This window comes from Neovison vison, chromosome X (assembly GCF_020171115.1).
Source record: "Neovison vison isolate M4711 chromosome X, ASM_NN_V1, whole genome shotgun sequence".
Taxonomy (NCBI): Eukaryota; Metazoa; Chordata; class Mammalia; order Carnivora; family Mustelidae; genus Neogale; species Neogale vison.
Genome location: NC_058105.1, coordinates 108,096,968 through 108,112,559, shown reverse-complemented (window position 1 = coordinate 108,112,559; position 15,592 = coordinate 108,096,968).

The window sequence follows — 15,592 nt, the reverse complement described above, 5'->3', positions numbered from 1 at the left end:
TAGACCAGGTAATAAGGTATACAGTAGGACCAGGGAATCACATAGAACTATGCACATACATCTTAATTTCACCAGAAGGTGGATCCCTAGGTCTGAGGTTGTGTTATGTGGCATTCTATAATGGTAGATTGGATACTCCCTGAGCCTTCAGATATTAGTCTTGGCCACACCCCTGAAGGCAAGAAAGCTAAACCCTTATCAGGAATACATGCCAACCCCAACCCCAACAAGAATGGATTTCTGCCTCATCTTGAGAATGATTAGAGAGGGCTGAATAATGGTCCTCAAATATATCAGGTCCTAATCCCTAAAAACTGTAAATGTTACATTGTATGGGGGAAAATCTTCATGGATGTGATTAAGGATCTTGGGTGGATAATTATCCTGAATTATCCCAGTTGGCCCTAAATGCAATTGCATATGGTAAGAGAGAGAAAAAGGAGTATTTGACACACAGAGAAGAAGGCAGTGTGACTGTGGAGGCAGATCAGAGTGATGTGCCACAAACCAAGGAATGCCAGCAGCCACCAGAAGCTGGAAGAAACAAGGAAAGGACTTTCCCATAAAGCCTCCAGAGAGAGCACAACTCTGCCTACACTTTGAATTTGGCTCATTGATTTCAGACTTCTGGCTTCCAGAACTGTGAGAGAATAAAATTTCTGTTGTTTTAAGCCACTGAGTTTGTAGTAATTTGTTACAGCAGGCATTAAAAAAAACCTAATACAATGGACCAGTATGATCTACTTGTCACAAAGTGGCTAGTACTACTTCATAGGTGGTCTCACATGGAGTGCTCATTATTGTTCTCTGCTGCTAACAGGATGGATGTTCAGAAGCCACAGTAACTAAATTAGCTTGGATGAGAAAGACCCACCCTGCTGCACACATATGCAGTTTTCATCCCTGCCACCATGGCTACATCAATCAGAGGCCATTGTGTGCTGGTAAAACCACACAATGGATAGAGGCTGGCTGATATCCACTGGATGATTATCCTGTTTACCTAATAGTTCAGTGCCTTTCCTGCAGCAAATGGTCTCTGATAGGCATTGACATGTAAACCAAAGATTAACATACTTTGTATATATGCCCTCCCACAGATATATCCACATGCCTTTTCACCTGCCCTTCTCTGTCTCTATTCTCATCTTTCTCCCTCCAAGAGCATTGGACAACCAGCCAAACCTTTTGCCACAGCCAAGGGGTCCTTCGAGTCTTAGCTGAGGCCTCATATCCCTCCACGCAAGTTGGTGAGCAGGTGTATTGCCCAAAATTCTGGAACAATTTCATCATCACCCCTCTCGTTTGAGGTCACCCCTCAGTGAGGATTTGATGTGGCAGCAGTTCATTCCAGCTTATACTAACGTATCCACACATGTACCAGGACAGAACTTTCCTCCTTTATCAGCTCATCACTGAGAGTAACCTATGAGGTCAAGGGAGAAATGTCAGCACAGAAGTAGGTGATGTGAGGTTTGGACTCCTGGTTTATATAACTTCTAGTTACCTTTGTGGGATACATCATGCCCTAGAGAATTCTCTGGTTTTTCCATATTGCTCACTATTCTAAGACTTTCCATGAGACTCCTAATATTCTACCAAGGTATTTCCAGTAACTTAACCTGTTTCCTACAGGCTATTGTTTCCAAGCTTCAGAGAATCATCTCACCTGGGTTTTAGGATCGATTCCGGTATCCTTGCCAGGACATTAAATTCAGATTCAGGAGAGGGCCTCAAAAAAATCCCCTCTATTTTTATGCTAAGTGAAATAAGTCAATCAGAGAAAGACAATTATATGATATCTCTGATATGAGGAACTTAAGAGGCAGGGTGGAGGGTACTGAGGGAGGGAGGGAAAAATGAAACATGAAATGAAAAATGAAAAGAGACTCTTAATCTCATGAAACAAACTGAGGGTTGCTGGGGGATGAGGGAGTAGGGATAGGGTGTCTGCGTTATGGGCACTGGGGAGGGTATGTGCTATGATGAGTGCTGTGAGTTGTGTAAGACTGATGATTCACAGACCTGTACCCCTGGAGCTAATAATACATTATATGTTAATAAAAACTATAAAAAATAAAATAAAATAAAATCCCCTCTCTCCAGCCTTAAGTTTAGTGACGGTCCCTCCAGTCCAGAGCCACAAGATCCTTTCCCAAGCATGTTTTCCCATTTTCTACTGGTACATATCTGTCTGGTATGGCAGAAGCAGAACTCTCTAGCTTGGGCCATGATGAGACTTGACCGTAGTTATTGGTAGAAGCAATGAAGGTGAAAGAGAGCAGGTCTATGGGCTCAAGATTTTTGAAGTGCTTATTTCCATTTGCTAGGGTTCTACTCTTTCTCTTTCAGGGCTTACTTGTAGCCTAGAAGATTTGCTGGGGAGTTATATTCACCTTCCTTTGTAACTCCACCACTTTTGCAACCAAATCTTGGTAGTGATGCTCAGCACATTCTGCCCTCTGATTCTGGAGTAGGAGAATCTCCTAATAAGCTGCCAAGTCACATTCTGATGTTCACACTGTGCCTCCAGTTGATAGCTGACTGACCTCAGATTGCAGCTTTCTTTCTTCAGGGTTCCAGTCACAACTAACAACAGCCATCAGAATCCACAATCCTTGTAATTGCCTTTTTTGCCATCTCAGTAGGGTATTCCAGCTCTTGTACCTATATGCCATCCCAGTTCCCCATGTGTGCAAGTCTTAGTAATCATGATGTTACAATAGGCCAAGATCATCAACAATACCATCCTTACCACCATCAGTGGATATCATCTAGCCAACAAGGGATCAATTCCAGCATGCCACCCTGAGGTTCTGCTTCCTAGGACCCCTTCTGATACTATCTTAGCTTGGGATTTCCAAGAAGTGGATGCTGAGACAAAGATTGAAGAGAAAGTCATTTATTTGGGAGGCCACTCCCAGAAAATGCCAGGAGAAGAATAAGAAAGTGTGAACAGGAAGGAAGAAAACCAATAAAAGGTATAAGACCAAGCAAGCAATACTGTGGCAAGAGTGGCTCAATCCTTACAGGGATCTCCAGAAGACAGTATTAAACATGGATGAGATTTGGCCCCCTTGAATGCCGATGAAGTTGGAATGTCTTCCAACTCCCATCCCCTCTTGGCTGAGGATTTCTAGAAAGCTGGCATTCCCAGCCAATCCTTTGAATGCATGAACTAAGATGAAACCTGGGCAGAGAGTCACAGATATTTGCGAGAGGACACTGAAAAGGTACTGGCACTCTAACAAAGTAGGTTGAGTTCTAACTGGGATATCAAAGTTGCTATGAGAAAATGGATTCATTCTGCTGGAGAAAATTCCAGCAAGGTTTGAGAAACATGGTACCATTCACCATAGCAGCTGATGTCATGAAGTAGATGCAGTCTCCAAGGAGGGAAGAAAAATGTCATGTGCAATTAGGAATGTCTATTTCTGAGGAGTGGCTTGAGAAAGATGAGACAGATGCAGAGTTCCACGTCAGTAAAGCTCAGTGTTATGGTGACAGTTTACAAACTTCCAATGTCTCTGAGCTCATAACTGTTGGAAACTTTGAATCAGCAGATAAAATTTATTTAAATGTCCCTTATTGAATTTGTTCAATAGGTGACATTATAAAACAAAGGAGACAGCAAAAGGAAATAACAAATATTAATCTTTTATGCCATGCATAATATTCTTCTCTTTATGAGGATTCATACAAGCTATTCAGAGGTTTTGAACACAAGCATGAATTTTATTTTGTTCTGACTTTTGTAACTGAAATAACTAAGTGATTTTTAATTCAGTAGTTATAATCTTTCTATAAAAACATGCACACAATTCTTATTCCCACATTGCCACCCTCTTTACCACTTTGCAGATGAATTATTAGAACAAAGTTATAAGCCTGCAGATATTGGGTATCTGTAGTAGAAAATACTGACATAACCATAAAAAAATGCTTTCATTTCTGTCTAGCTTTGCTCTCTTCTCCAGCCTCTGCTCATCCCCTTTTCCCCTGGCCCTCTAACTATATAAGCCAGTAGTATTTGCTTTGCTTTGCATTTTTACTTGCCTTACTGCCTTTTCAAAAGGGGATGACTTAGATTAAGATATGCTTTAACTCTGTGAGGTTGTTGGGGGAAATATTCATGTTTGATGAAACTGACTTAATTTCTACATGCTACTGTTTTATATATTTGTTTTGAAGAAGCATGTGAGTAAAAGCAAGGGTCCCCATTTTAAAAATAAGCAAAAGAATAGAATATGTTAGTTATAATTGTCACAACTAATTATTTTTAATATCCCAAAGAAACTGGGGTATTTTTTCTTTAATCCCTCACTGTTAAAAATGTATATACACATATGTAGTGAAAAGAAGGGCCACCTGTACCCCAATGTTCATAGTAGCAATGGCCACGGTCACCAAACTGTAGAAAGAACCAAGATGCTCTTCAACAGATGAATGGATAAGGAAGATGTGGTTCATATACACTATATGGAGTATTATGGAGTACATAATATGGAGTATTAGGCCTCCATCAGAAAGGATGAATACCCAACTTTTGTATCAACATGGACAGGACTAGAAGAGATTATGCTGAGTGAAATAAGTCAAGCAGAGAGAGTCAATTATCATATGGTTTCACTTATTTGTGGAGCATAACAAATAGCATGGAGGACATGGGGAGTTAGGAGAAGGGAGTTGGGGGAAATTGGAAGAGGAGGTGAACCATGAGAGACCATGGACTCTGAAAAACAATCTGAGGTGTTTTGAAGGGGCAGGAGAGGGAAGTTGGGTGAGCCGGATGGTGGGTATTATGGAAGGCACGTATTGCATGGAGCACTGGGTGTGGTGCATAAACAATGAATTCTGGTACACTGAAAAGAAATTAAAAAAAAGTTATTTAAAAAAAGAAAAAATGTACATACTGTTTATATTGGTTAATTCTTGGATACATGTCTCTGAAGACTTTTTTTTTTTTAGATTTACATCAAATATATGTCTTAATGACTCAGAACAGACTGCCAATGTCACCCTTTCTTTATTTCAATACATATTTGTGTAAAAAATTGTGTTTTGTGTAATATCAAATATTTAAAGTTATGTCAATATTTTTGAGAGTAAAGATGTTTTAAGGACCTTAGTCTGGCATTGTGGCCATCTTTTGCAGAGTAGTAGAGGAGTATTCACATTATATAACTTCAAGGACATTATAGAAGATCCTCTAATGGATGGTAAGGAAAGAAAATTCATCAAAATATTTTGAATAAATACTAGAAGGATATTATATGATATTCAAGCTGAAGTGAGTTCCTAAATTTCCTCTTTGGGGGAATAACATTTTCATTCTATGATTATAAAAGAAGTTAAAGTGCAGATGATAATTATGACTAATGTCTAGAATCTATTAAATGCTTACTCTTGGCCTAGCAGAATGCAAAATTTTTTTTTCAGAATGCTAAAATTTTTAAATAATTATTTTGTTTTATCCTCATAGCCATTCTGACTTGAAGGTGATCATGTCTTCATTTTATTGATGAGAACACTAGACAGAAATTTAAAGTACTCCCTCAACTTGCATAGCAAGTAAGTGACAAACCTGATATTTAAAATAAGTCTGTAACGAAGGTACATTACCTCTCCAAATATTCTCTGGGAGCCAAGAAGTATTGACTTAATTTTAAAGTGACATAAATTATTAAAATTAGTTCCATTTTTTAAAGCAGGATAAAATTGGGAGAAAGGAGCAGAAAAGCACTGGACACTTGAAAATGGGAAGGAATTTGGGATACACCAAAAATAAATGATCTGCAGAATAGAAGGTTACAGAAAAAAAGACAAGTTAAAGTCACCCAATTTCATAATTTTGCTAAAGGCTAACTCTGGAAGCAGGGACTATTAAAACTAAAAATATCTATCAAGACTAAAATAATCCCATTATTTGACAGAGTAATTCCAAATCTAATACATGTTTTTATACATAAATCAAAATACCAACTCATCAAAAATTGCAACAAAGATGTTTATCATAATTTTAATATTAAAAATAAAACAAAAATATTTAACAGAATAAAACAAATCAAACATTGGGAAATGGTTAAGTAAAGTATAGAAAATTATCTCAACAGAATTTTCAGCAATAATAAATATTATGTTTAGAAAATGCATGCACCAAAATGGTGTTTTTGAGAGTATTATAAAAAGTAGGGCTCAAAATTTTTTCTAAAGATTTATTTGACAGACAGAGATCACAAGTAGGCAGAGAGGCAGGCAGAGAGAGAGGGGGAATCAGGCTCCCTGGGGCTCAATCCCAGGACCCTGGGATCATGACTTGAGCTAAAGGCAAAGGCTTAACCCACTGAGCCACCCAGGTGCCCCAGGGCTCAAAATTTTATCTCCGTTATGATTGCAACTATATAGAATAAATAATACTATGATCTAAGTGCAGGGACTGTAAGAAATGGACTAAAAATGATGGCTTAGGTTAAATGGTAGAACTACTAATGTTCTCTTACAAACAAATATAAACAGAAGCATTAGAAAGTAAAAGGGGGAGAGAGGAATGCACATGATTTTCCCCCTTACTGCATTTTCCCTTCAGAGTACCAAAAGCTAAATCCCCACTTCTTTATTGTGATAGGCACTGCTAATTACCCACCCATTCTTCCCCTTTCAGCTTACCAAAAGAACTTTCATTTGCTTTGCAGGTGGGGTGAGCCATATGTCCAAACTTATCTTGTGGATAGAAGTGGCCTGTCCATGAACAAGTTTTGTATGACGTGTAAATAGTGTTGCCATCTCTTGCAAACCAAAGTGCAGGATGCCCAGTGACATTTAAATTTCAGATAAACAATACATATTTTTTAAGTTGTAAGTATATTATGTGAGACATACTTACACTACAAAAGTTATTCATGTTTATCTGAAATTGAAATTTACCTGGGTGTCCTATATTTTCTCTGGCAACCTTATGTGTAAAGAACTTGGAGATCTAAGTTACTGGATGCAGCATTTATGAAAAACATATAGCCCTATCATTTGGATTTAACAAAAACTAGGCCATAATGGCATAAGAAAATAAGATTTTACTTTTCTCAAATGATGTTTGAAAAGAAGCAGACCAGAGAGGGTGCAGTTCCTTAAGGAGTAAAGCCATGAAGCTCCTTCCAGTGTCCAACTCCACTTCCGTAGCATGCATCTGGACCTAAGACTAGCAATATGGTGGTTCCACTTCCAGGTACCCTGCATGGATCCTGGGGGTGGGGGTGGAAGAGAATAGGGATGAAGAGCAAATGATGACTAATACTATCTAGAATCTAACATTTTATCAGGTTTTTCTTCTTTTCCTTATTATTGTTTTTAATTGGGAAAACTGGTTTGGGAGGAAGTTTCACCTAGTAACTTAGGGTTACATTTCACTGGTCTTCTGCCATATTATTCCATTTTTCTCATTAGAAAATGCTTCCCATGCACCACCAACATCTACCCTTTATTCAATACTCTGCTTAAGCTCCAGGCCCTCCCACCAAAATGCTCTCTGCTTGCCAGTCCTCTGTGATCCCTCAACACTGAAGTACATGGGCGTGTTCTTCACAGTTTAGCTCTAAATTAAACTTTTTTGTTTGGTGCAATTGAGTTTTCCTTAGAAGTGGACTGTATGGTCCTTGAGGGAGGGGACCATGACTTATTAACAATGTGCCTGGAACTTACCAGGCTCCTGATAAACATTTGTTGATGTGTTTACCACCAACTGTCACCAAATCTTAACAAAATGCCATAAGAAAACTTTAAGCATAAGCTTTCTAAAGCTGTAGGTAGAAAGGCTGAAATGAAGGAGAATGTGTTTTACTTTATTTATTTATTTAATGCTTCATTGCTTGTGCACTACATTGACATGGTTGAAAATTCCAAAGATATAAAAGACCATACAGTGTGAAATATCTCCCTCCTGCCTCTTTCCCTTAGCCATCTAGCTTCTCTTCCCCATGAAACCAACCTCATCACTTTCCTGTACTCTCTAGAGAGAAATTTTATATTTACAAGCAAATATGCATATTTTAAAGTTTGTTTTGAATATTTAACATTCACTATTCACTGAAATTCATGCTAGGCACTGTGCTAAATGCTTTACATTTAATCCTCCCATCAACTCAGTGAGGCAGGTTTTTCTTCTTTTCATTCTCCCCGCTTTGCTGAGTTACACATGACAAATAAAAAATTGTATAACTTAAGGTGTGTAATGTGATGATTTGATATATGTATACAGTGTGAAATGAGTACCATGGTCAAGCTAATTAATGCATTCATCGCTTTACATAGTTGCCTTTTCCTGGGCATGGTGAGAACAGCTAAGATCTACTCTTAGCAAATTTCAGGTATATAATACAATATTATTAACTACGGTACCAAATCATAGGATAAATGCAAATCAAAACCACAATGAGATATTACCTGACACCTGTTAGGATGGCTAGTATCAAAAAGACAAGAGGTGAGGAATGTTGGCAAAGGGTTGCAGGGAAAAAAGAAAACCACTCATACACTGTTGGTGGGAAGGCACACTGGTGTAGCCACTATAGAAAACAGCATGGAGTTTCCTCAGAAATGTAAAAGTAGAACAACCATATGATCCAGCAATTTTATTTCTGAGTATTCATCGAAATTAAATAAAATCAGTATCTTTTTTTTTTAAAGATTTTACTTATTTATTTGACAGAGAGATCACAAGTAGGCAGAGAGGCAGGCAGGGGGAAGCAGGTTCCCCGCTGAGCAGAGAGCCCGATGTGGGACTCGATCCCAGGACCCTGAGATCATGACCTGAGCCGAAGGCAGCGGCTTAACCCACTGAGCCACCCAGGCGCCCTAAAATCAGTATCTTGAAGAGATCTGCATCCCCATGTTCACTGCAGCATTATTCACAATAGCCACAATATGGCAAAAACTGAAGTGTCCACTGATAGAAGATGGGTAAAGAAAATGTGGCATATATATATCATAGAATATTATTCAAACATAAAAAAAGGCTATCTTGCTATGTGCGACAATACAGATGAACCTGTAGGAAGGATGCTATATGAAGAGAAATAAGCCAGATGTAGAAAGACAAATACTATATGATCTTGTTTATATGTGAAATCTAAAAAAGTCAAACTTACAGAGGAAAGTTTCTGTACTATCTCCATGTTGCAGAGGAGGAAACTGAGGCATAGAGCAGCACAAACCACGGCTGATATTTGTACCTAGAAGTCTGATTCCAGACCCTATGCTCTTAACCACAAAAATATAGTTCCTTTCTTTGCTCAACGTTTTGAGAATCACATAGTAAACCAAGTCTCAAAAGACTATATAGCCCACACGGTGGGGGGGGGGTGGGAATTATCTCCACATAACTGGAAAGAATAAGGTATGTGTACTTATATAGTTCTTGATTAAGCAAATGTAGGTGTGAAATATGAAGATTTCAGACTTAAATCCTTTATCTCAAGACAGAATTTGTCCCTATGGCCATATTACCATAGCTGTGCATGAATACTATCTATCCGAGAATGGTGTTGTAAAAAGAGAACAAGTGTGTATCAAGTGGACATATTTCTCCCACTCAAGTGAAAGGAGAGATTATGCTGAGTGAAATCAGTCAAGCAGAGAGAGTCAATTATCATATGGTTTCACTTATTTCTGGAGCATAACAAATATGGAGGACAAGGGGTGTTAGAGAGGAGGAGGGAGTTGGGGTAAATTGGAAGGGGAGATGAACCATGAGAGACTATGGACTCTGAAAAACAATCTGAGGGGTTTGAAGTGGCGGGGGGGTGGGAGGTTGGGGTACCAGGTGGTGGGTATTATAGAGAGCATGGATTGCATGGAGCACTGGGTGTGGTGCAAAAATAATGAATAATGTTTTTCTGAAAATAAATAAATTGGGAAAAAAATAATGAATACTGTTTTTCTGAAAATAAATAAATTGAAAAAATTAAAAAAAATAAAAAGAAAGGAGAGTTTGCAGGAAGATCATTCATCATGTCAATGTTTAATCAGAATCTTTGTGTCTTTGCTTTTATTTTGGACTCAGCCATTCCCCTTTGATTTTTGTCCTGCTTCCCTTTGTCCCTGCCATGATTCATCTGTCCCTACTGCTCCTCTATGCTTATTCCCTTATATTTGTCAATTAGCCCCATGATTTTAGCTATGCTATTCTGCTGTGCTTTCTTTGACTAAGGAACTTCCGGCTGCTTCCATGTAATAGGGGGGAAAGCTAACAGTTGGTACAAACACATTTTATACATAAAACTGAAAAATAAACAATTCAACTTAGAGTTAATGCTAAAAGTGCACAACCAGGTTACAGGAACTTTTAGTAAAGTCTAAACAGTTAATGAACACGATTTTAAATTTTTGAAAAATCACTGGGCTTTGCAAATTTACACCATAAGTAGAAAAAAGGTAAAACAAATTCCAATGTACCCAATTAAACAACTATCTCTGCTTGAAATTATGTTAAATGGGAGCAGTTCTCGTTAATATTTTAGTGCTGATATAAATAAAATGGTTGTAATTTAATATAGATGGTATTCACAAATAATACATGATAATCAAATGCCTCATAAAGTCATTAAATTAAAAATCGATCCCATTACCAGTAGAAATTTAGGGAAATGTTAGACCTATTAGTAATACAAGATACGTTATAAAGAGGTAGTTCTTTTTCTAATTGGAAGGAGGGGACTGCTGTTCTCATTTTTGGAGGCAATTTACCTCAAGAAAATTGTTTGAAAAGATAAGCTGTAGATTACCACACTGCATCAGACTGCTTTCCCTTTTTTTTTTTCCAAACTGCATTCCTTAAGCCAAAGTGATTTGCCCAGTCCACAGTTACGGAGACCTACTGAGTGCCTCTCCAACATGCAAATTCTGATATAGTTTGTCTGGAGGAGAGCTGAGGTTCTGCTTTTTCTATCAAACCCCCAGTTGATGCCAGTCCTGCCAATCTCTGGGCCAGCATTAGAGCAGCAATGTTCTAAATACTTCTTTTGTAGCAAGAGCTTCTTTACCTGGAATAATTATCTGAGGCCTGAGTGACAAACAGCAAGGGTAAGAGATTGATTAGTACTCAAAAGGGAAGGAGGTCAGAAATATATGTTTCCTCTTATTTGACTGGAAGTGGGGGCAATAATCATTTTCATGGCCTGCAAGTTTTTATAGGCCAGAAAAAAGCCAGATTTTTTTTTTAAAGATTTTATTTATTTATTTGAGAGAGAGAGACAGTGAGAGAGAGCATGAGCGAGGAGAAGGTCAGAGAGCGAAGCAGACTCCCCATGGAGCTGGGAGCCTGATGTGGGATTCGATCCCGGGACTCCAGGATCACGCCCTGAGCCGAAAAAAGCCAGATTTTTTAAGGCAAGCTACAGAACTGCATTTGGAAGAGTGATGTGATGAGGTTTGCTCTGGGATAAAAAAAAAGGAATTTCGCCTACAAATTTGATGGGGTCATAAATTCAGTTTCCACTAATGATTTATTAATCTTTTCAAAATGTACAAACTTCCAGTTATAAAATAAATGACATAGGGCTGTAATGTACAGTGTAGTGACTCGAGTTAATAATACTGTATTGTATATTTGAAAGTTGCCAAGAGAGTAGATCTTAAATGATCTCAACACAAAGAAAAAATTTGTAACTCTGTATGGTGACAGATGTTAACTAGACTTATTGTGATGATCATCTCACAATAAATACAAATATAGTATCATTGTGTTATACATCTGAAACAAATATATGTTAATTAAACCTCAATTTACAAAAGAAATTAAAAGGGAATAGGATTGGGGTGTATGGGTCAGAATGAAGAGCTTCAGGATGTGCCACTTTGGCATGTGGATTATTTCAACTAAAAATAATCATGGTCCAAAAGACTCAGGAAGAAACTCTGACCTCCTCACTGTCTAAAAAGAATTTAGAGAGAGGACCTGCTCCAGAAAGGGAATTATCATCACAGATAACAACAGTATAATATGAACTAGGTGTGGTAGGAGACAGGGAGGATTTTAGCAAAGGCTGTTGTTTAAAATTCCCCTCTATGTCCCATTATTTTTGTATGGCCCAGCCAATACTGGTTTACCAAACATTCACTCTTTCATCTTCCTGTAAATATCTTTCTTTCCCTTTGGAGTCCCAGACCCCTACCCCTTCTCTGAAGTTTGGGATGACACACATACCTCATTTTGCCTGAATGTCTTTGGAATCTCATAGCTATGTGGATTCCCCATATGTATGTAATTAAATTTTATTTTCTTCTGTTTACAGGTCTCAGGTCAATTTAATTTTTAGACCAGTTAGAAGAATCTTGAAGGGTAGAGAAATTTTTCTCCTCCCTAACAGGGGGTTTTAGACAGAGAAAGAAGAAAAATAATTTGAAGGAAACAAGAGCAAAGAAAGTATCGACAACCTAGGACTTGAGAGAAGAGGGACAGGTAAAAGGTTTTCTTTCATCCAGTTTCTGTTTTTAGTGAGATGCGGAAGAGGCCCTCCTGCTGGTTCCTCAAAGAGTTACCCTAGGGAAGAAACTTAAGGGGAAATCACCAAAAAGAGAAGAAAAGTATGAGAACCTCTTGTGGTGATAGATGGAGTAGTACGTTTCTCCGAATTGGTGTATAAGCACGGGGATTTAGAGTTTGGCCTGGCTGGAAGTTACCAGAGTTTTTATGTGATGGCGTTTGAAGGGGGTAGGTAGTGCTTAAGGAATCCTAACTACTCTGGATTCTTCTTTGCATTTGCCTTGTGTCTTCTCTACATGTTTAGCAATTGAGAGCTTGAGTTGAAGTGTAATCAGATAAACAAAACTGGAATTAGTTAAAGCAGTCAAAACAGATTTTATTCAGTAACTACTACAGAAGAGGTAAGAGCTGAGCTCAATTCTGATTTGCTCAGAAGAGAACAGGTGTTTTAAAGGGGGAATATGGAAGCAGGGAAAGGGTAGAGAAACCTGGGAAGAAAAAGATTACAAAGAACAAGTAAGAAGGTTGGTCAATGCAAGGTAACTAGGTCACCACTGGCATTTATCAGTTTGACAAATACATTCCCACAGAAACTGAGACTGAGGGTTCCACCCTTCCTGATGACTACATTTCAAAGGAATGGCTTTTAGTTTCATGAGAAAGACACTCCAGTGTTCTAGGAGATACATATACATCTCAAAGGGACAGAGAAAGGATTTACAATTGTATGTTTTTGTTTTGGGTTTTTTTTTCTGTTGTTGTTGTTTTAACAAATACACTCTGAAAGGGAGATCAGGGGCCCATCATCATATGTTGGCTAGGACAAATGGTAAATTCTTTTGGCAGCCTTGAGTTTTTCCAAATAGGAATGGGTGTTGTGGGGGAGACCAGGTTGTCCCAGGGATGTGGCCATGGACTGCTAGACACTATGCTCAAGGTGAGTCAAAGTTCTTAGTGCAGGGATTGAGGTAGAGTCATTCCTGTTGAGAGTTTTTGCAGTTCTCAGTGTCCACAGGAATAAAATCAAGGCTGTTCACAAGCCCTGCACTCTTGGAGCACTAAGAAAATAAGAGGAGAGAACTGAACTTCTGGCATCCATGTTTCCACCCCTCCCTGCCTAAACACCCAAGCTGGGAATTTACAACCTCAGGGGTGTCTCCTAATGTCATATTTTCCTGCAAGGGTAGAAGGGATGCCCACGGAAGCTGCCACCTGAGCGAGCAGAGTGACTGGCCTTGGCTATGGTAATGGGATATGTGTTGCCATTCACTTTAAGGCTTATCTACTTCTCTCCACTACATGCACTGGGGCTGAGTGAATTGAGCGCTGGCGTTCTCCTGATGTACTTCCTAACAGGGCAGTCAGTACCCTGGGAGGGTCTGGCTGGGGTGGGTGCAGGGCAGTGGGCACAAACCAAAATAACAGGACACTCTGAGCAGCACATTTAGTTCAAAGAGAAAACATACCCTGGGATGGCAGATTCCAGAGGAAGTGAAAAGTACTAGAATGAACAAAGCAAGAATTTTTAATTTTCTGAAAAATATCATGTGTTAAAAAAAATGGCTGAAACAGAGGAAACAGAAGAGCAGAATACTGAATTCAGGAATGAAATGACAAATTTGAAGATCAAATTGAGGAAATCCTCCAGAAGTTAGCAGGATAGGAAAGGAGATTATAGAGATAAGTCAAAAGAAATGAAAGAAGGACACAAAAGTGCTAACACTCAGAATAATAGGACTCAGAAAAAGAAAGAAATGAAGATCAGAAAAATATATGAAGAAATATGGAGAATGAATTAACAATTCCAAGACTTCAGATTGAAAGGGCCCAGAAAGTGCCAAAGAGAAGGAAAATCTTTTTTTAAATATCACACCTGGACATATTATAGTGGAATTTTAAAAACACAAGGACAAAGACAAAATTCTAAACACAGGAAAAAAGAGCAGATGCCACACAAAGGAGGAAGAATCAGACTGATGTCAGATTTTTCAACAACACTGGATGCAAATGGGTGTTTTCAAAGAACTGAAGGAAAATTACTTTGAACATAGTATTTTATATCCAACAAAATGTCATTTAAGTAAGAGTACATGATAAAAATATACTCAGGCATACAATATTTCAAAAGCTTTGCCACACAAAGGCGCATTTAAAACACTTTTAGGTAAGTGCTTAAAAGAAAAGGAAAGAAAAGTCTGGAGATGTTGCAAGAGATATATGAAATAAAAGTTATCAAATAAATATCTTAGTAATGGTGTTGTTTAAATAATAAAAAATTTTTAAAATGGGAAAATATATCCATAATAGCCAATTACTTAAACTCTAGTTTAGTGATTAAGTTTATGAACACCTGTAGCTCTAGTTTACTTGTGGATTCTGAGTCAGCAGGTCTGCAATGGGGCCCCAAATTCTACAATTCAAGTATGTTCCCAGGCCTTCTGATGATGCTAATCCTTATTTGACATTTTAAGTAAAAGCAAGGGAATAGGCTTGATCAACAAGATGAGTGCTGGAAGCGGTGGGAGACAAGGAAGGAGAGAATACTTGCTTTAGTCAGGGTAAGACATAACTTCAAATAAGAAAATAAAACAGGAGTAAAAAGAAATGTAGGAAAAGAGAGCACATTGAAATTACAAATCAAATGGTAGCAACAATAACAAAGATATCAATAATTACAATAACTATAAACAGAAGAAAACTGCCAATTCAAAAATACAGATTAGTGGGGTGCCTGGGTGGCTCAGTGGGTTAAAGCCTCTGTCTTCGGCTCAGGTCATGATCTCAGGGTCCTGGGATCAAGACCCGCATCGGGCTCTCTGCTGGGGAGCCTGATCCCCCCTCTCTCTCTGCCTGCCTCTCTGCCTACTTGTGATCTCTGTCTGTCAAATAAATAAATAAAATATTTTTAAAAAAATACAGATTAGTGAATTAGGTAAAAAGCCCAGATTTAAATTTAAAGGATTTATGTGAGAAATATTTAAAGAATTAGGACATGCAAAAGTTGAAAGTAAAAGGACGGGGAGAACAAGACCTATCAGGAAAATGCCAATCAAAACAATATTGATAGGGGTGCCTGGGTGGCTCAGTCGGTTAAGTGTTGGACTTCAGGTCAGGCCA